A 26,455-nucleotide genomic window follows, 5' to 3' on the forward strand; every position below is an offset into this window, starting at 1 on the left:
TGTTCTCCTTTAAATCCCCCAAATTTGGTTTCATTTCTTTTATGTTACTGACTCCTTGCTGCTGATGCGAATCCCAGTGTAATCTCTGAAGTCAAAGCACGGGCACATGAAGAATAAATCAATTTTATGTTCAAGTTTATTCTTGAGTATGAAAGCTGTTTTTTGAAACAAACAATCCCAACTCGGTGTCTACTTTTCACCTTTCCTTTAGTTTTCAAATCACCATTGTATGGTTTATTTTTCTCTGTTTGCATCACCACTACAGGTTATTTTGACTCTTTGGCATTTTACAAATCATGTAACTCTCTTTAAATAAAATCTCATCATCTGATATTTTATGACTTTTCCTAAAATTGGTCAATTTATAATTCAAAGGGGGAAGGAAAACGACCAATGCAGCTTATACCAAGAATCACTTATACACAGAATTATTTTGACCACATTTCAATGTAAAAAGCTACTCTTAAAATGTGCTCCGTGCATGATTGCCTTATATGTTGTTTGTACAACATATAACATTGTGGGAGGGTATGGTTTCTGGCTCAGCTGCAGGGGAGGGGTGGAGCAGTGGGTTTAGGGTGTGGTGTCAGGTGAGGCTGAGCAGATCTCCATCATCTAATCATGCATCCTCTATTTGAGTGGGATTCATAGGACCTGATAAGAGAGCGTTACTGGATGGAAAAGAATTGTGGGAGCTTGAATGCTGCACGAGCAGTTGAGGAAACATCCACTTACCTTGCAATGCTGTGTGCATGGATCTTCCGTTACAAACACGAACCACCTAGCTAGATGTGATTGATAAATAAATAAATATAGGACTGCAGTTAGATAAAAGATGAATAATTACTGCAGGACTGAAATTGCCATGGATGACATGTTGAGCCAGGGCAGATTGCGGAGAACTACTACGAGCAAATCACACAAATCAGGCTGCAGACCGAGGCAGAGCAATGTGAACGGTGGATGAAAGAGAGGCTGTAGGTTAGGTGAAGAGGAGGTAAATGTGGATGAGATGATAAACCATCTTTGTTCTATTTTTAGAATAATTAATTTATTAATATGTGTTTCTTATTTGTTGAAGCCAGCTGAGAAATGACTTACCAAAGAATTTGTCATTGCTGTTGTTGCTGTAAAACAGGGTGAAAATAAAGTCAGTTGCCAGAGAAGCCTCAGTCACGGTGGCCCATTTCTAGCTAAATCTGTGCACACAGCACTAGAAACAACATAACACATTCACAGGAATCAGAGTCTAAACACAACATGGCTGAAATAATGATCACAACACTACTAAATTAACAATTTGTTGTTAAACATTAACCATCTCATGAGTCTTTGCACTTGCCAGTGCAGAAGTCTTCTATACTACTATAACAAAACAAGTTTGCTCCGGTACATCATTGTATGATGGTAATCATACAATGACCACACTTAATTAAAAGTATGGTCATTGTATGATGGTAATCATACAATGACCATACTTTTAATTAAGTGTGGTCATTGTATGATTACCATATGTTGTATGGTGAAGGTACTATGGTTTCAGCACAAAGGTGGGGAGTGCCTAGGACTTCCATAAGAATTGTGAATTTTGTATCCTCAAGACAAAATTGGACTTGTTAAATCCCACATACATTTTATCAAAGCAATGCTACAGACATTAATTATTATCAAAAATCATTTCTGGACACAGAACAAAAGTAACAAAATACAGACTTTTTTTTTTTTTTTTACATTACCTAAATCAAATGAGCAGAAAAGACATGCTGTGTTTCTGTCCCCCCACCCTTTCTCTGTGCTCTGAGGTCTTAAAATGACTCTTATTGTTTATTGCAATTATTTCTGGAACAATATATTATCCAGCAAAAAGAGCTGGCCTGACAGCCCTAGCACCCTAAAGTGCATTTATGGGCAGTGAACTGAAGCATTTGAACAAACCCTCACTCACTGGAGATGTCTGTTTTCCAGATGGATGTTTAATTGAAAAAGAAGAAAAAAAAAACCCAGCCAAGCTGAGATGAGAGAGTAAGGACAAATTAATGTTACCTAACTTCACTGCCTGCAGAAAACCAATATTCAATTAGAATAAGGTGATGAATTTATATTTAATTTAAAATTATGCCCACATCCATTTCAGTGGACGCTATAACAGTTTCACAAAGCTGAACAATATTGTAATAAAGTTATCAAATATGGAGTCTGCTGATTCTTCTTTTATATTTGGGGTCTTTCTGTATGGAGATATTATGCTGTGTAATATAGCTTGTTGTGTAATCTAATTTGAGCATTTTTATGTTAGTCTCAAAAGTAACTGGACTATTTCAATCTAGTTGAATGAAAGTCCTTTGCAGTCAGCGACTGTCTGAAGTCTAGAAAACATGGACATCATCAAATGCTTACCTTCCTCCCTTGAGATGCTCTCCCAGGACTTTACTGCAACCACCTCCAGCTGCTGCATGTTTGTGGGTCTCACTACCGTCACCTGTGTCTTCAGTAACTGAAAAGCATCCTCTGCTGAGATCAGGTGAATCACTTGGCCATTGAAAACTATCCTATATAATTGCCTTGAGAAACCCTTGGGTTGCTTTTGAAGCACCTTTTAGGTAATTATTCATTTGCACTGTGAAGTGCTCTCTGATCACTTCTGCATCGTTTGACTGAACGTGAGCTGAGAGTATTTCCCTGTACACTTTAGAATTCATCCTGCTACTTTTCTCTTGATTCTAGTACAGGTTAATCCTGGTTTTATCTGTCCAAAGAATTTCTTTCCAGAACTGTGCCAGCTCTTTGATCAGGCCTTCCTGTTATTCAGTGTAACCAGTGCTTTGCACCTCTGGATTTACATTCCTGAAGGTGAGAATAATATAATAATATTAGCTCCTGGGGGGGAAAATGTGGTAGGAATTTGATTACACCAGAGGGGAAAGAAAAACCGAGAAATTAGAATTACCACAGCAGAACAAGGCTTCATGTAATTACAAAACAGTTAAATGTTTTTTAGATCTAAGCTTTAGGTAATTAGAAGCTGGCTGATGCAGCCGAGTAGCTGGATGTCCTTGTAAGGACTGGTGGAAACTACAGGGTGGGCCATTTATATGGATACACCGTAATAAAATGGGAATGGTTGGTGATATTAAAGTCCTGTTTGTGGCACATTAGTATATGTGAGGGGGCAAACTCCAGATGGGTGGTGGCCATGGTGGCCATTTAGAAGTCGGCCATCTTGGATACAACTTTTGTTTTTTCAATAGGTAGAGGGCCATGTGACACATCAAACTTATTGGTAATGTCACAAGAAAAACAATGGTGTGCTTGGTTTCAACACAACTTTATTACGGTGAATGGCCCCCCCTGTAGTTGGTTTGTGTGGAGAGAGGGGTTATGTGGTGTGAAGTGGCGATCAAGAGATGTACCTTCTGTCCAGGGTGTCTTGAGTGTTGTGTGAGGCAAAAAAAAGCACAGAGATGCCTCGAATAATTTCACTTGAGTTGCAGGAGTGACATCATGTGGAAAACTGTACTAGAACTTGAACCTGGCTTTACTTCTGCCCATTGGAGGGGTATCCCAGTTGCATTACTGCTTCCTTTAGATTATAGTCTTCTATTGTTTTCCACAGTCTGTACTGTTGTTCAGTTGTGTAACATTGGTACATTTTGCTTCAAAACATAAATATTAATTTTCCTCTCTGAGTCGAGTCCCCACACTCAGATGTTGTGGTCCTGTCGGTGCAGCTCTTGTTTCTTCTTCATCTTTCTCACATGAAAACAGAACATGCTTCCATTTTTCAGTGATATTTTTTATTTACACTGATTGAAATCACAAGTTTGATGTCTGCTGAAGTTGGAATGACCAATTCTTAATCGCTGTATAATTGTTTAGTCCTTCCTGTTGTTTCCTCCACCTTTCACCACTCTTAGTTCATTTAATAGGTTATATACAGAGCAGAAAATAATGTGAAGAGTCAGGATGTTGCTGGATCTGGATGGGTGACTGGATAACAAAAAGAAGGGGAAAATGGAGCCAAAAATAGTATGTCGGGACTGTAACAGTTTAGCTCACAGAACAAGCATTCCTGCTTTTGAGACGTTGTTATATCGTTCCAAAAGGGTCGACACAGCAACTTCTGGTTCTTCAAGTCAAGTGTGGAATACCAACTATACTTGAGGCTGGCTTCAAAAGTAAAATCAGTCCCAAACACTTGTACCCATGCATCCATTCTCTTCAGCTTATCCTTATCAGGGTCATGGAGGGAAGGGGGCTGGAGCCTATCACAGCTACCATAGGGCGAGGCGGGTACACCCTGGACAGGTCGCCAATCTGATACTACCAAAGTGGTCCTAACACTCTTATAATCAACATGGCAACAAGTCTAAAACCAGTAGGTGGCTTCATGGTTACTGTGTTGGTCTTTTAACTCAGGTTTTGTCCATGTGTGAAGTTTGTATGTGCTCACTATGCTGCACAAATTAGCTTTGAGAGTTTTCCAGTTTTTCCCTCCATGCAGACAGTGAAAATGTGACATTTTTCATAAACCAAAATGTTTTTACTGCTTAATGACAAAAATATCTTAAGAATGATCAAATGAACTATTTAATTTTCAAAGACAGAGACAGCTTACAGTATTTTGTTATATAGGACTAATTAACCAGCTCTATATAGTTGCACTGACACGGGTAAACCCTGATTTAAATTCCAAATTGGGTGCCTATTTGCTGTGAAATAAGCACACGATTGTCTGCTTGTTCCCAGTGGGTTTATATTATCTGGTTATTGGCGTCAATAAATTCTGTAATAAATATAAATGCAAATTTCCATTCAGATAGAGCAGTCACATTATGTCAGCATACAAGTCTTGCTAAATCCTGTGCTTCATGTTTTATTTTTAAGATGCATTTGCAGCATAATTAAAAGCGCGGATATCAAGTACTGCTGATCAGCCTAATCAACACTGAGAACTGTTGAGGCAGGACGAATGAACAGAATCATAATCAAGCCTGAACCTCTCATCTTTGATTTCAGATAAAGCGCAATACAGATAAACTGAAAAACAACAACTGATACTAATTGATTAATTTACCAGCCACAAAAAGTAAATTGCTTCTATATTTGCTCATTAATACAGGGTGTGTGACTAACGAGGAGGGTTTATATCCTTAGAATCTTCCAAATGTTCCTCTTGCTGTTGGCCACAAATGTTAACACTGCAAAGAAAAACACTGCTAATACATATATACTATACCACAGCCATCCAAAGAATTGTTTTTATCCTATGATGTGGGATATGCATGACATGAAGTGCAACCTCACATCAATGTTTAAACTCATATTTAAAGCAGTGTTTTGTCTGCAGCACACTGTTGACTAATATTTTCTACCTGTTTCACAGTATGAACTCATCAGATATTTCAGTATTGTTAATATTTTAGGAGGACAGGGTATCTGACAATGGTCTAAAAAGCACTGAAGCAAATTTCATGTCAGAGTCCCACACACCACCATGCATCATTGTTAAACTTGAGGCTTGGTCCTGAAAAACTGTAGACTACAGCTTTAATAAGTATTTCAGAGATTTCTTGGAGCAGTATTAAAAGTTAATGTAGAAAGGTAAGCAGAAAGAAAAAGTAATCTTTAAACAACTGGAGAGAAGCCTCAGAGGGTTCCTGCTGGAACCTTTGTAGCCCCCACCCCAAAATAAAAAATGTTTTTGAAGCACCCTGAAAGCACCCTATTTATTTAAACTATACTGAAGGATGCTTTTACTTCCAATATATAAGCTCTAGGAAGGTAACGCATGCCAAACAGAGACTGCCTGGCAGAAAATGGAAAAATACATTTTTCTGTTAGATGTTAAAGCTGCCTTCTACGGAGAATAAGACCTATACTTCTAGGAGATATTTTGGTGCTGAAAGAAATCCCATGAAATCCGCTCCGCCCCATCCCTCTTCAGCTCAAAGGTAGATTATGTAAGATTTATGTAAAATAGCACCCCCTGCAGGCACAACAAAGAGTGACTAATCAAAATCAAAACGAATGCGAACTCCCACTCTAAGTTCTACATTTACAGGGAGGACAGCATGCATGAGGCAAAATAAATATGCCCTAATCCCTGTTTGCTGAACAGGATAGTTTCAGTATTAAAAAATATTATTATAATGCCCGGAAGCCTTGTAGCCTATCAAACTGAAGTATTTTTACTTAATCTTGAGTACAGCTAGCTGCTATTAGCTTAATTCATATACACTGAAACATTATAACTTTAAGTATCTCATTACAATGTAATGCTCTGCTTGCAAATCTTGGGTGTCTTCATTCAACTGAATTTTATTTCGACATGCAACTATCTAAACGTTGCTGCACACAAAGCACATCCATACAATGCATCAACACTTCCTGTGGGAACCACTATACAAGCCAAGTCCACAAATAGCCAACTTTGTAATCTACAGCACCCAAAAGGATCCACTGCCAGTGTCAATTCAATTCAATTCAATTTTATTTATATAGCGCCAAATCACAACAAAAGTCGCCTCAAGGCGCTTAAGGTGTCCCATTTGGTATCTTGCAATCTGCATACTAATCTGCTAAACCAAGATAGCGAAAACCTGTTAGCTATTTACTGGGTCTCATTTATTAATTTCTGCACAGAAATTCTGTTTATCCTGTGCAGAAAATAAATGCTCATGCAACATTACAGTTACACTAAAAAAACATACGCATGGACAAGTTTTGTTCTTACCACATGTTTAGGTTAGGGAGTCAGAATAATTCCGTATACATGAGCACATGCTTGCTATCTGCAATCTGCATACACCTATGCCTGTCTTCTTTTAAAGAAGGAAGTGTGTTTAATTTGAGGTGGATCATGGAGTAGATGATGTCATTCTAAGTGAGAAACCCAGAGAAAGACAAAACAACGAGGAGGTAGCCAAAAAAGGCAAACCTTTCCAAAAAGTAAATGGGCTGATTCTTATGTAGTGCTTTTCTACTCTCCTGGAGTACTCAAAGCACTAAAGGATGCTTCGAAAAGCAACTTAGGGTTAATATTTTCCCCAAGGATATTTGGCATGCAGACTAGGGGGAGCCAAGGATTGAACCACCAACCTTCTAATCTATAGATGACCTGCTCTCGCTCCTGAGCTAAACTAGCGAGCTAGCCTAGCGAGCTAACCTAGCTAAACTTAGTCAATTCTGTTTTTCATGGATCCTTGGATGTTAAATTTTATTGTTACACCTGATAGAGAAGATACACTGATCGTTTTATTAAAGATGAAAGCATTTAGACAGTTTTTAACTCTCAGTGATGCAGCACTGTTTGCTTGAGTTTAGAAACTGAAGAGGAGTTTGGACCCGGAAACGGCTATTGACATCAGACTTAAGAGATGGATTAAACTGTAAGTGATGACATCCAACAAAGATGGAAATCTTGTTTTAGTCAATGCAGTTTTAATATGCTAAGCAACATTTTTCTTCATAGACAGTAAGCAAAGAGCCACACTTTGAGCAACGCAATTACGGATATAATGGAGATTGCGCTGAATTATGCTGAAAAACAAAAAACAAACAAAGGTGAATTTAGGTAGACAAAAAAATACTTCAAAACCCAAGAACTTTATGTTACAATGAATTATTACAGTCGTACACCTCAAACTCATTAACAAAATGTTTCTTTTTGATTACCTTTTTCGCAGTAGGTAGAAGTTGTTTATCTTTCCCTTATGGAGATTGAGATAGTTCATGAGCTGGTTCTGCCCCCCTGGGATGTATTTTACATGCTGCACATGTAAAACAGCAGCATGATCATCTATTTTTTTTCTTTTTATTTACTGTTTTGTTTGTTCTCTGTGTTGATGAAACCTAGCAGGGAAATTGTTGCCCAGTTAAATTAAAAATGTGTTGCATAACAAATTCAATTGAGAAAATGTTGATGAATCCTGGCTTTTTGTGTGTGAAACAATCATACACTCAGTACAATCTGAGATGTGTGGCTATCCACTGTTTGTGAATTAGGCTGTGTGAGCATGTCAGTATGCTGGCATTAGCGTTTAGCTTAAGTACAGCTTCAGAGCAGCTGGTCTGTTGAGGACATACTTTGTCTCTGAAATAGTGTTTGTTTTAAAACCTTTAATATTTCACTTGTTGCTATTCTTATATGAATGTGTGGTTAGTCTAAACGAGTGATGCCCATGTACCACTGTCTGGAGCAGTGTTTGACCATAAATGAGCTGCCTGCATATTATGCTTTTGTTAATAATGTCATGACTATACCAAACCATATTTGCATACATATGTTTTTTTTTTAGAAGGCTAAAGTTGGACATTTCTGAGAGCATTTACTCTGCAGTTAAATTAATGCTGATCCAAGAATTTGGTAGACAGCAACACAATTATCCACAGGGATTAAAGTGGAGCTAATACTCTGGAAATGTGCTTATTTGTCTGTTTGATAAGAAATAGTTTTAAAAGCAGTATTACAAATATTATATATAAAAGCCAGCAGTAAATATATGCGTGTGTATGTCTCTGTTTGTTTTTTTGTTTATTGAATTTTAAATGTTGAACATATTTTATATTCATATGAGCAGCAGTGGTTTGAATGGTGACTGTGTTTACCGAGGTAATTTGGTCCTGATTAAAGAGTACATTAAACAATAAACATATAAAGGCTAATTTACATCATTGAGCTCTGCTCTCAAAAACTGACATAGTGCTAATTTATAAAGCGCTTTACAAACCTGAGCATTACGGCTAACGGCTGGATTTTTCCGTTTCATTGCAGCTAGCTAAACAATGCAGAGCCACTTACTGCTAAAGAGACAGAGAGCGAAAGTGGACAGTATATCTTTGGTATCTTAACATAAAACTCATTGTTGCAGTCAGAGTCAGTCCAACAGTGATTCCCTCAAACTGATTTTTAGTTTTAGTGTCCTTATTTTCCCCTGAGTTATCGATTCTTTTACTAGCTAGCTAGCATAAACTAATGTAAGTCTAGTCTAGTTGCAATCAGTCAACCAGCTACATGGCATCACGTTTCATACAGACAGAACACGGCTCTAAACATGTTTTTAAAACTTTGAGTGCTTATTTCTTAAATCCAGCTACACAGATAGAGATACATCTGTGTACGTTTTTGAGAGCAGGGCTCCATGATGTAAAGGCAATTACAATGTCAAGTATCTGCATCCATGTAGAGACTGCATGAATGTTTCTGACAGCAGAATTCTCATTTAGTGCTAACACTAAGTTAAAAATATTCATATTCATTATATTTCAGAATTATTGATGCCATCAGCTTTGTCAGCTTTAATCGGCCTACATTACAGACTAGCCTGACAGCTGAAAGGAATGGACTTTGATGGCAACACTGAAAGAGCTATGAAACAATTTGAATTTTCTGAGTGTGCAGTAGCTTTATAAAGCTGTGTGGAAGCTGAAAAAAGAGGATCCAGGACATTTACAAAAAGGAGACATTTAAATATTAAAAATATATGTCCAAGTAACATGAACGTCTGTCTGTTCATCATGAATAATTTTAATAAGTAATGGTAATAAGTGAGTGAAGTGTGTAAGACATAAATGTGCAAAAAGCACAGTCTTCGACACATGCAACATTTAGATGTGTGCACTTTAAGGTATCTGCTCCATTTAAAAAGAAGACGTGCCAAAAATAGAGATCTGCAGAAATCAAATGGGCAAAAAGGTTTCCTGTAACCTCTGCTTACAGTCCCCATGGCTCAGCCATAAAAAGTGTTTGCTTTGCACATTTTTTTTCTCACTTCAGACTGAAATACATTTCTTTGACATTTATGCAAAGTACTCCATCTGAGCTGAGTGGGGGATTCAAGAAATTTGGGTGAAAGGAGAAAGCCGGTGTGTAGGCAGCAATCCACTCCACATGCGCTGTTGACAAGTAGCTCGCTGGCAAATCACGTTGTACCACTTGCTGGTCATTTCTTATGTTTAGTTAATAACAAGATATTCTTAGCATCTTTACAGAATTGCTCTGACCTTCTTACTGCTTTCAAGTGTTACACCGACTCCTTTTAGAATTGCTAGATGGGTGGGTGTCCTCTGTTTTCACTTGTATCGGAAATAAATAAAATGAAGTCCTGTGAAATTCCTTTCTCCAACACTATCTCTAAAAGTAAATGTGCTGGAATGTTCTTTTTTTTTTTTTACCCTTTTCTAAATATTATGAAGGGCATAAAAAGACACCACTTTTTGATTTAGCAAAGCTCATCAGGAGTTGATTAGCAGACCAGCTGCTGTGTTATACAGTTAGAGCAAGTATTTGACAGCAAAAGCTTTGTGAATTTTCCTCTTTACACCACAACATTAGATTGGCATTATTGCAAAGGGGTACAATAATTATAAGGTCTTAATCCGATACAAGGAAGTAAATTATTCTGTCTTATGTCAGTGAGAGGGTATATCTCTAATGTAATCTTCTCAGGCACACAGGTCAGCTTTTAGCACAGTAGCCCAAGCCACCTGTTCAAACATCCTGTTCAAAGATAGACAGCCAATCTATCTATCTATCTATCTATCTATCTATCTATCTATCTATCTATCTATCTATCTGGTTTTGAATGATTAATGAGTTGCTACGTTGTCAAAAGGAATAAAGCTAATTCAGTAGAACATAAATTAGGATGTTTAACTGTGAATCAAGCATATGAATTCTAGTAGTAGAAGAAAATGAACTTAATAACCACTTTTGAGAAAAGTCTGTTCTGTATTGTATATTAAGTAATTATTATGTGAATAAATTCTTTTTCTGAAATGTGGTCAGGGGTTAGGAGAAAGAATGAATTGAAGGGATATTTCATGAAGGACTTCATAAAATGAGGGTGGGGGTGGTATCACAGATGTTAGCGCTATTCTGGTGGTATAAAATTGAAAAAACAAACAAACATGGACCTATAGGCAGTGAACCAGATGGATGATGGGTGTCCAGCCAGTTTTACAAAGTATAAAGATCCAAATGGAGAAATTATCTACCCAGATAACCAACTGTATCGGGATAACTTTTAACCCCATAAAGAATATTTAGTGCACTGATATTTCAGGCTCTCGATCCCCTACTGCTCCACTATTTTTGAGCACCATGTCCATTTGTGCCAGAACAATGGGTGCCTCAGAAGCACATATATGCATCCTGGCATTGAGTGAGTGTATAAATAGAAATTTGTGGTTTAAATTAGCATGCCATTATTTCGAGTCTAATTAGTGAAAGTATGCATCATAATAATAATGAATTGCATTTATATAGCGCTTTTCGGGGCCCTCAAAGCGCTTTACAATTCCACTATTCATTCACTCTCACACTGGTGGAGGCAGCTACAGTTGTAGTCACAGCTGCCCTGGGGCAGACTGACAGAAGCGAGGCTGCCATATCGCGCCATCGGCCCCTCTGGCCATCACCAGTAAGCAGTAGGTGAAGTGTCTTGCCCAAGGATACAACGACCAAGACTGTCCGAGCCGGGCTCAAACCGGAAACCTTCCGATTACAAGACGAACTGTCAACTCTTGAGCCACGATCGCCCTAAACAGGCCCAATAGGCCGATCATAGGCCCATCATGTTCTATATCACCAGCTTGGTTATGTTTAAAACAAATAATCAAGATTGTATTGACATGTAGACATTTAGCTTAAATTAAAGAAGCTTAGCAAAAGTGTTACATTAGTATGAGCGTTTCCCAATGAGTAGTAGACAGACAGATAAACATAAATATCCAATATAAATTGTATGTACTTCGAGTGAAATGGTTGTGAACTTTGAAATGCAGACAGTCCTCTGTAAACAGAGAACTCAGCCATCTCCAGGGTTCCTGCTGCATTGAGTGCTCAAGTACCATTATACAAACAGTATTGGATTAGTGAGAATCATTGTGATCAATGGTATTTCTAATCCACTGACTTGGCTTTTTAGTGGGTCCATGCTATTGATCCAAAGGTCTGAGAGGACAAAAACATTACAACAAGCATTTGCAGGGCCTGCATTTCGTTTGGTGTGTGTAATTGTAAGAATTTTAAGTTTTAAAACGAAAATGTAAAGAAGTGTTTTCCTGTTTCAGTCGAGGACATAAACCTGATTGTAGCTTTAGTGGAACGCGTACTCCGATTTAGCTAATCGAATAAAACAATCTAAATGATAATCTTGCACTCAGAGTCTTTATCAGGTTAACATTGATTATTTGAGTTTATGGAAATTTTACGTCATTACCATCCAGTCTCATACTCTGGCAGGTGCCATCGCCCGGCCGCATACTTCTTGCAGTTTAAGTGAATGGGGTTGCACAGTGCTGAGCATTTCTTTTTCTTTTTTCCCTTTAACATCAAACTGCTGTAGGGGGATAAGCTGTGGGGGATGCAGGTGGATGGCCCTGCGGTGTCCTGGATTACAGACTATCTTGCCAAAAGGCTCCTGTTGGTGCTGTTCCAGGAGCCATCCCAAGGCACCATCCTGTTATCTTTCATTTGCGTTCTTATTTCCTATTTGATCTTCACATCTCTCTGACCATAAAGTAACTCAGTCACAGGATTTAACATTTATGAGAGGGATGACTCTCATAAATGATACGTTTTATGACTCCATAGAATCATAAAAGGCTTGCAGATGGTCTCGTTTCTTAACATTTAGAATAATTTGTAGTGAACTGAGTCCTGAAGTTCGCTGTGAGAATTGATGACACGAGGACGTGTTTGCAGAAGGGTTCACTTTATAAGGTTTGATAGTGGTTTTGTAAGAATAATAAGCAGCTGATGTTATAGCTCCACTTGATTTTCAAATGATTTGTGATAATTTTCTAAACGTTTTTTCCATCTTTCTGATTTCTTAGTTTGTTTGCATGTTTCTCACACTTGGACAAAGATAACCAATTAAAAGCGACACCCTGTTTATCAACAGGATGTAGGTTTCTTCTATCTCAACATAATTTCTTATTATAGCCATATTTTAACATGAATGTAACTAACGGCTGTGAAACTGATAATTAACTTGGTGTTTTCATGTTCGTTATAATGATTTGGACACACATATTTAGTTCTGTCAGCAGCTTTGGCTCCTGAAGAGATTGTTGAAAAGCCTTGCAGTGTGAGCCCGGCTAAAGTTTTTATGACTATTCATAGAATATTTTCCAGCCCTGGAAATGTCTTGTGGCTAAATCCTGCACCTGAAAAATATTAGACTGTTTAAAATAAGCTAGAAAAATATGGCAAATTAAAAACATAAAATCTTGACCCACTGTTACGGTGCGACTGAAAGACGATGACACAAACGGAAGAGACTGACGAAGCTATACCACCAATGATTACTTCAAGTTATTGCACCTAAAGCTATTGCTATAGTTTCTCACAGACCTCTATGGAAAGTTTATTTTTTACATGACTGTGTTAATAATAATTAATCATTTAGTAGATAACCAAGAGTAAAATGTAAATATGATTGTTGGCTATGTGCTAAGAGCACATTCATCTGCAAGTCTAATTGACAGACTGAGGTCAGGACTCAAATTTTATGCCCAGAACATAAAATTTGACCCATAAGTAATGTTACTATTAACATCTCTGATCTTTTGGTTGTGCACTTTTCCCAGCTACATACAACAGTAAATACACATCTCATTAAATGTTGCCTCTACTCTAATCTTTTTTTTTTCAGAAAGGAAAATCTATCTTTAGCATATTCTACTTAGTGTAGAAAAACTGTGAAAATGCTTGATAATTAGAATTTTGCTACACTATACTTTAAATCAGTATTCCTAATATTGCATCTTTTACTTCACTACATTATCATGATGTATAGATACACATACACACATTAATAAACAAGCTGTGTGATGTGTTTCGTTTGGTTTAAATTACACAGCAGTATTCACTGTGCCAACATTAATGTGCGGTACATGAGCACTAATAGATTACACTGCAATTACACTACAGTTTTGAATTGCATAACATGTACAAATGAATAAATTAATATATATATATTAATTTATATATATATGATATAATATATATAATAAAATAGGCAATAAACACTATGCTAGATGTTGCTGTACTCTTTATTCACTGGCTGATTTTATTTCTTGCCAACACAGACAGATTTCACCACTCCAAGTCCATCTAGCACTCCACATGGCAGCACCCATCCTGACTGCTCTGCATGGCGGTGGGGTGTCACATTATTAACAACCTGCAGTGGTCTGATAACACTGTGGCAATAGATTAGACAGGGCAGAGCCGGCTGTTCTTCCTGAGAAGGTTCAGGTTATTTAATGCAGCCTGTCTTAATCCCAAAGAAGCCCATCTGTTCCCTGCATATAGGTGTGTATAATGTTTATAATTTATACATATGAAGTTTTAAAAGTTTGGGGCTTGATGACATTGGTTCAAAACAGCATTAAAAGTAATTATGTGGAACTACATGTGGAAATACTTATAGTTGGTGTTTAACCGTTGTGTAGCTTCACTTTTCTCTTGGGAACCAGAAAACACTGATAGAAAATATCTCCTCCCACACAAGCCTCTACACTGCCTACCTTTTCGCTCCCTCATCTGTTAGTGGCGAATACCCAACCCAAAGTTCCAGTGAACAGCATGCAAAGTAATGTAGTGGTAGTCATTTGTGTCCATTAGCATTTTTTCCTGAAAAGCTTTAGTGAGCGCGTTCAGCTACTGCACTGCTACAAATCCATATATGACAGGATATTATTCATGTTCACTAGCCGATCGCTGCATACAAAGGCCAGCCAAAGAGTGCTTTCATGCCTCCAAAATGCACTTTATTGATGCTTGTTGCAGATTTTGACAGCGGTATTTAGAGTTAAGTGTATCCCGCAATCTGGTGTGGCACAGACTGTGCCCATCACCTCACCAGTCTGGGTTTTGATGGAGTTACCACTGTAGGCTGCGTTTAGCACCTTCATTACTCAGAATTTGCTGTTATATATGTAGATGTATATATATATATATATATATATATATATATATCATCTATATATCATCTATATATATATACATCTACATATATATATATATATATATATATATATATAGATATATATGATATAATATATATGATAAAACAGGCAATAAACACTATGCTAGATGTTGATGTACTCTTTATTCATTGGCTGATTTTATTCCATGCTAACACAGACAGATTTCACCACCACTGTTAGATGCCTGAATAAAAACAGGCATCTAACACTTTAATGTGATATATATATATATATTTATATATATATATATATATATATATATATTAGGGGTGCAACGATACACAAAATTCACGGTTCGGTTCGGTTCGATACTTTGGTGTCACGGTTCGATATTTTTTCGATACAAAAAAAATGTTCATGCCTTTTTATTAATTTGTCATTTATTAAATTTCCACGGCACATTCTGCACCACATCTCTGTGCGTTCATCATTTGTTTGAAGCCAGCTCACCTCCTGCAACCACTTTTCCGAGAATACGCGTTTCTTTTGTGGTTTGGACTCCTTCTGACATTTCTTTGGAGGTGGAGGAACACCAAAGTAATTGTTTAAAGGAGCTTCTTCGACATCTTTAAGAGTTCGAAACAAATGTCTTTCCTCCTCCAGAAAATCTTATGTACGCAACTTCTTATCTTGTGCGCCTTTTTATTTTGACAGCGAATGCGCACCTGCGGACCACTTATGTGCAGCCCTGGTTATTTAGCTCGTCATATTGCAGCCACAGAAATTCTTTTGTCCATGAAACCATAAAGCTGCACTTTCTTTTTGCCTTATAGTCTGATTTGTCATAACTTTTCCGTTTTGTCACTTCTTCACCCTGACCTGTCTTATTTGGCTCAGCAGAACTAAAATATATATCCTGCTGCTTTTACACACGCACTCACATAACGCTCAGCGATTCTCTGCGCGATCAACCTCTCACATGTTTAAGCTGCGGGAGATTTCACTTGTCATGTTTGCATAGTAAGCTAACGATTGATATGTCAGAGGAATTGATGCGCAAATTATCATCACTCACCAATCAGTACTGTCGCTCTCTATACACAGTTCACGCGATTGCAAAGTGAAAGCAAAAAACAAGCGCAAATTCAAACGCGATTTCAGTATGTCACATATTGACAGTGGCCGATGCCAATGACATAATTACCCAGCTACATTTCCGAAAGAATGCAAAAGCATTGACATATATTTTTCCTTCCTACGATAGGCCGACGGGCAGGGCAGAGATAGATTTTGGTAGCCCGACTGGAAAAAAGCCCCAGGACGTCGGGCTAGCGATTTTGCGAGCCCTGTATCTGATTGAGGAATCACTCATCTTTGGAAAAGAGAGTTTATTATGGAGAAATGTCTCTTTCCAAAATAAAAGCTATACTATACGCTTCTTCTGGGCTATATTCTCAGCAGCATATTAAACATATCAGGTCCCCATAAGGAGAATCATGTGCTAACGGCTGTCTAAATGACTCGGGTAAAGTTTGTAGCATGCGTGCTTGTTTTTGTCTGCTTCCACTTGTCTTTGCACTAGGATGATGTCGGAGTAAATGTGCAGTCATATTCGTTGTGTTCCCACTAGTGCTGTCAGCGTAAATCTGGAATGACGTTAACGTCACAACACGGCAAATCTCCGTTAACGAGCTACCGCGGATCGCCTCATGAGTGGGGCTGGAAGACGTCAACACATTAACGAGCTAACTGCGCTAACACACTAGTTCCCACCAATTGAGCATTGCTGGTACATCTGACATACTGTTTTACTTTTGTCCATGACACGCTTACCTTCAGGGTCATACGTCACATGAAAACCAAAATAGTTCCAAACGCCAGATCTGAATGAGGGTGGGGGAGGTTCAATTTGCCATGTTGCAACTAGCCTAGCTTCTGTCTCGCTAGCTTGCCCTGCGCTCAGTGGATCTGTGTTCGACTACTCCGCCTAGGCTGCACTGTCGAGCGCAGATCCACTGAGCGCTCAACACAGACAGCATCGTCAGAAGGAAAGTTGATAAAATAAATTAAAAATGTTGTATTGTTCGATACATATGCATACCGAACCGAAAGCACTGTATCGAACGGTTCAATATCGATACGAGTATCGTTGCACCCCTAATATATATATATATATATATATATATATATATATATATATATATACACACATATATATGTGTGTGTGTATAATTCTTGAAATTGAAATGTAATTTCAATGTTTGTTTAAGATTGTCATACAAGAACCATCACAAATAGTATCATCTTTACTGTTATCTCATTAGGATTCTAATAATATACGATTGATATACATTCATGGAGGTCGGGGCCTTTCTGTGTGGAGCATACATGTTGGGGTGGGTTCTCTCCACAGTCCAAAGAAATACACTTAGTGGGGTTAGGTTAACTGGTGATTCTAATTTGCCAATAGGTGTGAATGTGAGCGTGAATGGTTGTGTCTCTCTTTGTGTTAGCCCTGCTTCTGAATGGCAATCTGTCCAGGGTGTACCCTGCCACTCGCCCTGTGGTAGCTTGGTTGGGCTCCAGCCCTCCTGTGACCCTGGTAAGGATAAGTGAAAGAGGCCTATTGATATGATCATTTATCATGCATATTGATAAATGATTGTACAAACAGGCAATTCACAGGAGAAAGTTTTGAATAGGAAAAAAAACTGTATCTATAACTGTTTAAATCAAATGAGCTAAAAGTAGCTAGTAAAATGCTTATTCTTAATGGGTTAAGCCATATTAGCAAATGTGGAAGGAATGACTTAAGAAAATATGAATGCAACCTAAAAAGAAGCTTTGTGAAACTGTGCTTAGGCACAGCATTCCTATTGCAAAATCAGCATCACAATTACAATTGAAACAGTAAAAAAAACTGTGAGAAGCAGACTAATCACATTCATCCAGAGTTTTAGCATGCTAAGTAGTGCTGTCAATAGATTTAAAAAATAGTTTTCTTTTAGCACAGGTTCTCTCCTGTGAAATACAACATGTTTATTGAACATTTTGAACATTCATGTTAACAAAAAACTCTCTCTCTGTCACTCTTGGGGAGGCATTTCAAATCCTTGAAACGAGGAACCAAAACTATGTAAAACTCATGTTCTCAACGACATTAACAGGTCTGCAGTTTGTTGCAATTCACTTGCCAATTGTGTCAGTCAATATGTCCAAGGTAGACTCACTGAGCCTCCGATGCTCCGCGAGTGGTTTGTCGCAAGCTGTGTGATGCGTTAGCCAAAGTGCTAACAGCATGCCCGGCTAACGTATGCTTTGTGTCAATGTGATATTTTAAGCTGCAAGTGCTTCGGTGAAAAGAAAATTCCCTCTTGCACAATGTGCATAATACTTTATGTCGGTCAACTTGTTAGCTTTTTTAATGCTCAAATTTCCCATCGAGAGGGCCAATGTGCATTTATCATTTTCCATATTAAGTTGATTGCCCGTCACTACCAGATCAACTGTCCATTTGTAGATGTGCGAGGGTAACTCGCTGCCTGAAAACTGCCCGAAATGCGTTGACAGAAACATTTTAGGGATTTTTAGTCATTCTGCACTCCAGATGCATTAATTGCGTTAAAAATTTTAATCACGCTGAGATGCTGTGAAAGCCTGAAATGTCACCAGTGAGACGTGTACTCGTCACAGTACTGGTATTGATCAGCATCACTATGAATTCTGTGTGGATATGCAGTGTTATGGTGCCTGAGCTAACTGAATCTGGATCTTTCAGTGGAGGGTGAGAGCCGAGCGCATACACCAAAAACAGCCTTGAAACAGACTGTTAATGAGCTTCATACTTATCCGCCTACCTGGGGTTAGGCTTTAATAGCTTCAGGCAAGAAGAGTTAAGGCATAGTCATGTTTCTAAAGAAAGTTTGTTTTGTGTGAACCTTCGCAGATTGCTTCAGGTTTCATTTGAGCTGTGGATCAGACACAGTAAGCTGGATATCAGACTCTTAATTTTCAGAATTCTGGTGAATTTGTATGAACAAATTTAGACCTTTTCTGCATCGGTTTATGGCAGAAACGCACTGAGGCTCTCATGCATTTTGTATTTCTTTCAAATAATTATTCTCATCTGTCCTTGTTAAATATTATCCCTACTGAGTCAACAGTCTCTTCTGTACTCATGTGGGTTTGCTTGGGTTTAGATGTGAAGGTCAGAATACTTTTGTTTTCTTTTGTCTGGGGAAGCAACCTGCTTAATGTGCATGTGGCAACTGTTCACACCACTCATACATTTATATATTGGAAACGTATCAACACCTTTTTTTGTTGTCACTCAGATCTGTTTCACTAGGATTTCTATTCATATTCAAACCATGGCAAACATGTCTGTGATCATTTTGGGTATTTCCAGGGTAATTACCAGTTAACAAAATAAACTGTATAGAGGCTACAGCGCATGGAAAGTCATTATTAAGTGCTAAACTCATAGTCTTTTCTTTTCTTTTTACCATTTTCTGTTAACCAACCACACACCTGTGCGTGGATCATTTTCACTCCAGGATCTCCCACCGCACTTCCTGCTGTGTCACGGTAGTAAACATAAACATTGGTTCTTTAAAATTTGAACAAACAACCAATGCTTTGGTTCTCTGGAGAGGACACTTTGCTTTTCATGTTCTTCTTGACAGAAGAGGATTTCTTCCAAATGCAGAAGTGAATCTGGAACAAGATCAGAGACTGAGTGAAATCCTCAGTGGATCTGACTGGCACGCTGATAGAGAAATCATTTGATACAAAAACAAAAAACCCAACATTCTGTGGCATTGATGTAGTGACAGATCCACCATCCCACCTGATGCCTGAATAATGACTGTCAGAAATTAAACAAAGGGAGCGTCCTTGTGCCTAGCAGTTAAATAGGACCACTTTCATGCTGAAACATGCTGCTGGAAACATGTTTCCTAGTTGTGTGCCAAATTTTTGACTCCACATGGCAAAATAGCTTACAGTGTTGAAGAATCCTCCAAGGACCTCAGTCCTCAGTAAACATGCTGCTGTGCCATCTGATCTCCTTTTGCGGCTTGTATTTTTGCATCTACATAAAGAGGGAAAAGGCATTCGGGTGTAAAACTGCTTTACAGTAAAACAGTCAACGATCAGAAAGACTAAACGTAAAGAATGTGCTGCATCATGGTGGACATGTTTATGTCTGCCAGAAATGCAAATGGACTGCTTTATTTCTTCCCACACCTTACCCTGGTGCTCATGATTAATGGGAGAGGCGTAGCCTTTCGGATGGAGAACTTCCTCGACAAAACACATTAATACTGAGACCTGTTTTACATTCTCTTTCTGGCTGCATCTAGCTATCAGTGAAAGTGCAGGAAAATCATTTGTCTGCATGCAAAATGGCCTAATCAAAACTAGAGATAAAAACACCGAAACTGGAGGGAGAAAAAAAGCTGTAGTATCATGGGAACATGTATTGTGTGTTGCCAAATGAACTACACATTTCATTCTATTGGAGGCATTGTGCATTTTTGTTAATGATTAATGAGTGAGACATCTCATTTTGGACACAGAATGTGCTTGACAACAGACATTAATAATCACAGCCTGCTTTACATTCTGTCCACCTTGCTCTCAGTTAACGTGCATGGACGGGAGCGGACGACATTTGACTGCATGCAAAATTGGTCAGAAATTTTCATTTGAGTGAACATCAAACCCAGTTTTCACAGGAGGCTGTAGCTGTGCCTGCCTCTACCTGAGTTTGTTTTTTACTACACAAAGAGCTCATCAAATCTAAAAATCATTAGCTGGCGATACCGAGTTAGAGAGGGCAAATGGTTTGTACAAAATGTGCGCCTGTACCTCGTGTGTTTTTTGGAATGGGGGGGCTTCATTATCACATGCATGTTTTCTTTTTTTGTGTCATGACACTATAGCAGAGTGAAGAAAAAATATTTAAAGTGAACATCGACTTGTGTTTGTTGTGTTTGACAGCCAAACACAATGTTCCAAACAGCAAAATGGCACAAAAGCCTCAATCAGGGAGTTAAACAGATTTCATGGGGCTCTGTTCTAGTGAAAGATTTACCTGTAGTGTACAACCAACTGCAATCTGCAAGCATGTGACAGCATATTAAAACATCAGAAGACGGCTTCTCTTTGGTGCACAGTATTTGTCAAATTGGAATAACAGAAGGACACAATAGACGCAACACTGAGTAAAAGACGTTGAGTAAAAAAACCCAACTGTGCCTAAATTTGTCCACTGTCCTCTTGCAGCCCAACCTTGGCTCTTTAGTTTTTCATTTACAATTTAACTATGTTAAGGCACAGAGAAAGGATTCTACTAGAATAACTGGGTGTGTACAGAAGCCCCAATGGACCTGTGTGGCAGCATTGACTTGACACGTTGAATCTTGAATCTCTTGAATCTTGACAGTTTTCTTGCTAGTGCCCCCCAAATTATAATGCATTGTGACAGTTATATCTGGCAAAACGCCTTACATTGTTATTATAATAAAAACTCTTGTAGCTGTCAAAAAAGCAACAAGAACAAAACAAGCATGCTCAGTGAAAGATCACCAAAGATTACCCTTTTTAAAAAATATTTTACAGTTTTATTTTGAAAGGGTACAGTGAAGAGGGACAGGAGAGAGAAAGGGGAAGACATTTGGCAAAGGGCCACGGAAAAAGCAAAAAGCAAAGGTGAATCAAATAGACCAATACGGCAAGGCTGGGATGGTCCATTTGGTAAAGTAAATCTGTTGGGCATCTTTCTTTGCCTTTAGACAACAATTCTGATGGTAAAAAGAACCAAACGGACAGGCGAAAAAAAGAAAAAAAGAGAAAGTAAGAGTTTAAATCACCATTTGAACACGCAGGCGATCAGAATAGCATTTGCCAAGAGCAATCTAAGCCTAAAAGTTGTGCAGCACTACAGAAATGGATGGTCTTAAAAAGGGGCTCTGATCCTTTTGGGGTTTTTTTTTTTTTCATTTTGCAGCAAAACCTTTCTCATTTTGAATGATAAAAATCTTCAGTAGAAGTGCCAGGAGTTAGTAAAATAACGGACACAAAAATAGCTTTTAAACGTTGCTGCACTTGCTGAGGTAGCAAAGTTTATTTGACAAATGCAAAACAAGAAAAGATCCAATAGAAATGAAATCATGACATAAACCGCAGCATGTATCATGGCAAAACTTTTAGTAGTGACAAGAACGCAACACATTTTCCCCCTGTTTGCATTACAGCCAGCATGACTTTTAAACAAATGTATTTAAATAGGAAATACAAGACTCTTATGGGATGTAAAATCACCATGGCAACTAAGAAAACAGAGGTTTGAAAAAAGCCTGAACTAATGAATGAAAGCGGTGTAAAAGTAATAAGAAAATCAGGTTCCATGCTGGAGTCCAAATGTGGTCTCTGAGCTCAGGGTGAAAGTATAATCGCTGTATCCATGAGCCTTTCTTTCATTCATCGGAAATTTTCTTGGCTGGTTTTCAACTATGATATAAAAATTATTAAGCTTTTACCCTTTATACCAGTCTGTTTCCTTGATTCTTTATATCAGTCAATGAATTTAACCTTTAAACCCTTGCTGACACTGTCTTTAACCCTATATTCAAAATTGACTTCAAAAGCGTTCTGGCCTGCTGGGTCGCTCTTTGCAAACTTATTCTCTACATGAAAACATTCAGAACTGACAAAAGCTTATTTTCAATTCTAGTAGAGAAGCCAAGTATTCAAAGGTACCAAACTTGGAGAGGGGGTGGTTTAGAGAAATTGCACAAGACATCTTTTATTTGATTAACTAGTACAGCCATAAAAAACAGTACAGAGTTTTAAATATTTCACTGTGTAAACATCATATATCGCTAGAAGCTTGCACAACGTGGCACAGAATATATGTGATACTGTCAGAGTGAGGTAGTTGGAACCAAGCTGGAGGGAAAGGAATGGGGGGGGGGTATGTTAAGGCATTTAAAATGGTAAGCCTGAGCTGAGGGAATTGCTTGGAAACATGGTGTGAAGATTCATCTCAAAGTGCACTGCTCTCTGTTTGTACTTGGTGACATCAGCCTGAAGTGAATAAGGCAGCCTCACAGGGAGTTAACACACCAGAGAAACTTTATTGCTTCAGGCAACTGCAGGTACATGGAGGGCTGTGAAGGACGTGACGAATGAAAGTCTGCAGTAATCAGTGGAAATGCAATGAGAGAGTGAAAGTGAGTGGATAATGTAATTTTGCAGCAATAAAATTAGATATATAATCAGCTGCTGACTCAGGGCAAATGAGTAAAGGTTTATTACGGCCGTGTTAATAAAAGTAAACCTGATTTCAGCGAGGGCGTTAAAGAAGAAAGCAGGCGGTGATGTAAATGGAAAGAATCTGTGCTGCTTTGTAGCAGTGAAGCACGTCACAGTCATTTACACAAGTCTGCGAGAGATCAAGGGCACGGAAAGCATTTCTTTCCACGCGTGCAGCTGTGCAGTAGTGAGATGCTTTATTTGTTTAAAATGTACACATTCTAGTTACTGTGAGAGAGTGTGACAAACCCAGTGACCTTCAGTCAAATGATGCGACATGCCCAGAGGTGGAGTGTGATGTAAAGTTTGATATTTTTTTCAAAAGAGCAGTGGAGGTGTGTGTGTATGTGGTGGTGGTGGCATATAATCTACCATTCTTAAAACAGCTATTTTTTCATATATAATATGTAGGCATTAACGTTATGAAACTTGTAGACCTCAGGCTTAAATAACAACCAAGTTTTCATATTGTGTTATTATTTTCGACAGATCCCATGACTTTACTACACTGCCGTTGGCTCTGGACGTAAACCTAGTGATTCCTCCTGAAAACAGTGGAACACATAAAAGGAATGGTTTCAGGGAAATACGCTTTCTGTGAGAGATTTGTATTTGACAATCAATCTTACTCTCATAGCTCTTCATTAAATAAAAAGCCAGCAGTCAGTTAACTTAGCCTGGCACAGATTGGAAAACAAAAGTTTCATGTTGTGCTTTGCTGGATTATTTCTGGCTCTGAGCAGTTGTCAGACCGCCAGAAGAGACTCTATTAGTACCAGAGGTAATGTTTTACTTCTCTCTATTCTTTTCTTAATCCCTGACAAACCTGTATGTTGGCATTGAAAGGTTTTAGAGCTGTCTAAAACTGATAGATTTAGGCAGATAAGTCTGATGACTGGTTAGGGTTAGGTTCAAATAACTCCCCAAAATTGGTTTGGGTAGACACCTCAGAATAAAACGTAATGTAAAACACACTTCTGAGCAACATTAGCTTTTAGGGAAATAGTATTGTATATATTTTTACTTCTTTGTTCTTTCAAAATGCACTTTAAGTAGTTTGCAGTCCAGTAAAAACAAGTGCAAAGTGCAGGCTTTCCTTATTTTCTGATTTGCTTACTTCTTGAAACCAATTTTCATATGCTTGGGATCATTTGGAGTACAATTATTTTTTATTTATTTAGTATATGTGTAGCATTCATTTCATAGTTTAGTAAAGTTTGTTTTATGATCAATTTGACATTGATTGAGAGGTTAAAGATCAAGTGTGACTTGATGTTTTTAATCTTTATACAGTACTTTCTATATGTTGACAATACACACCACGCTTGTATAAAGTTGCTGTTTTTTGACCAATTAATCATGAAGTTGACCTTGAAAACTTTAATGGCTTCTTAACATGACCCTAATCTACAGCCTTAGAACGTTTTCTTAGAATTCATTTAAAGCGTTTCAAGCTAACGTGAAAGACAGAATGACACGCACACAAGCAAAATAACCTCCTCGGTGAGAGGTGACAATTTGAATAACAAGTGAAGAAAACCAAAGTGGGTGCTAAAGAAAACAGACATATTTTTATTTTGTTCTTCTTTTTTGTATAAATAAAATAAAGAAGATGTAAAGTGTTAAGGATTAAACTTTAAGGCTACCTGTTTGACTTTTTCCAGTGTGTTAAGCTAACATGCTGATATTGACTAAAAATAAAGCGTAACATCAGTCTTCAGTTGAGTATTAATTTGTCAAACAATGAAAAAGGATATGTCTTAAAACTTTCATGCTTTGAAGTTTTCTTTTCAAAAAAAGTATTAGTAAATTCCAGCTGGCAAATTCTCACAAGCTATTTAGCTTCGACCAGGCATTCAATTCCACGTGGCTAATTAGCATGGCTAACTAGCATTTCCAACATAAGTCAATGGCTAAATAGCATACATAAAATGCAGGTTTCAGATATTAGTTTGCCATTATTCATCCCGTATTATATATGTCTGTATAACATCGAAGAAGTGTGCTAGAGTTACAAGGATGCCACCTACCTTTGGTTGTCACATAATCCACTTCATGCCTTTCACGTAGTCCTCTGCTTTTGTTTTTGAGTGTTTACATGTATTTTCTTTCTGCACTTAACTTTTAAATCAGTTCTATTTATCTATATATCTATTCATCTGTGCCTCAGGTAGTAATTAGAGCCCAACAGTGGTTTAGTTTATGCTATTTAATGTGTATTAAATGTTTTATTGGTGAGTATTTAAAAGACTAATAAGACACTCAGTGAAGTAGTCGAAATACTAAATGTAGAAGAATACAGTATATTCACTTTTTCACAAACAATAATTTTAGTATAAGTTCTTTTAGTATTTATACTAGATATTTTCTTTGAGCTATTATTACGTTTGAAAACAACTAGCCTTCACAAAATGAAAATAAGCACATCAAGAAGAGCACACACACACACACACACACACACACACCATTCCTGTTTAAAAATAGATATTGCTGTTGGGCAAACAATATTCTCACCTTCAAAATGTCGGGGGTTAGATAAACAGTCTTGTTTTAAATGTGATCGCTTTCCACTTCCTGTTTGGTCCACTGAAATTTAAAAGGGTGTCATTTGCAGCCCTGTCAGAGTCATGGAAACTGCTACTAAAGGTGCAGTATGTAGAATATTGTGTATTTTCCAATCTGTGTTTAAAGTAATAAAACAAAACCTGACAATCTAAAGGACTGGTTATACAGTTAAGATGAATTTAAAAATGATGGAGGTTATATGTTATGTTTTTTCCCCTTTATATAAGCCAGGTCCAGCTGAATGAACTAATCTACCAACTGATCCCATGCTCCATTCACATGTGTGAACTGACCTCAAAAACATTTCTCAGCTTATTCAAATCACCTCAGAAGACTTTGCCCTCACTGTTCAATCCCTCAGTGACCCTGAAATCCTCTTTATCTGCTAGAGCAAGAAACATAACCATAACCCCCCTTTTATTAAAATAGAGCACTGAGCTGAAAGTCAATAACTGTGAAAATGAAATACTCTCCATCAAAGGCAGAGACCAGAACATGAAGACTCATAGATGTGATGCCATCAAATGTAAAATCTGGAGCTGTTTCATTTTTTTATTCTCTGAGAGGCATTATTAGTTATGAAGCAGAAATTTCACAGAAAATCCCTCTGGATTTCTTCTTGGTTGCTTTAAAC

At 37.8% G+C, this 26,455-nt stretch overlaps 1 protein-coding gene across 1 annotated transcript in view; it reads left to right on the forward strand.

Moving 5' to 3' along the window:
* LOC102795426 (CMP-N-acetylneuraminate-beta-galactosamide-alpha-2,3-sialyltransferase 1-like) overlaps positions 1-26,455 on the forward strand; it is a 105,802-nt gene that overhangs the window by 13,748 nt on the left and 65,599 nt on the right. The gene's annotated exons all lie outside the window — the stretch shown is intronic.

The sequence above is a fragment of the Neolamprologus brichardi genome, chromosome 22 (assembly GCF_056152115.1).
Source record: "Neolamprologus brichardi isolate AB-2024 chromosome 22, ASM5615211v1, whole genome shotgun sequence".
Classification (NCBI taxonomy): domain Eukaryota; kingdom Metazoa; phylum Chordata; class Actinopteri; order Cichliformes; family Cichlidae; genus Neolamprologus; species Neolamprologus brichardi.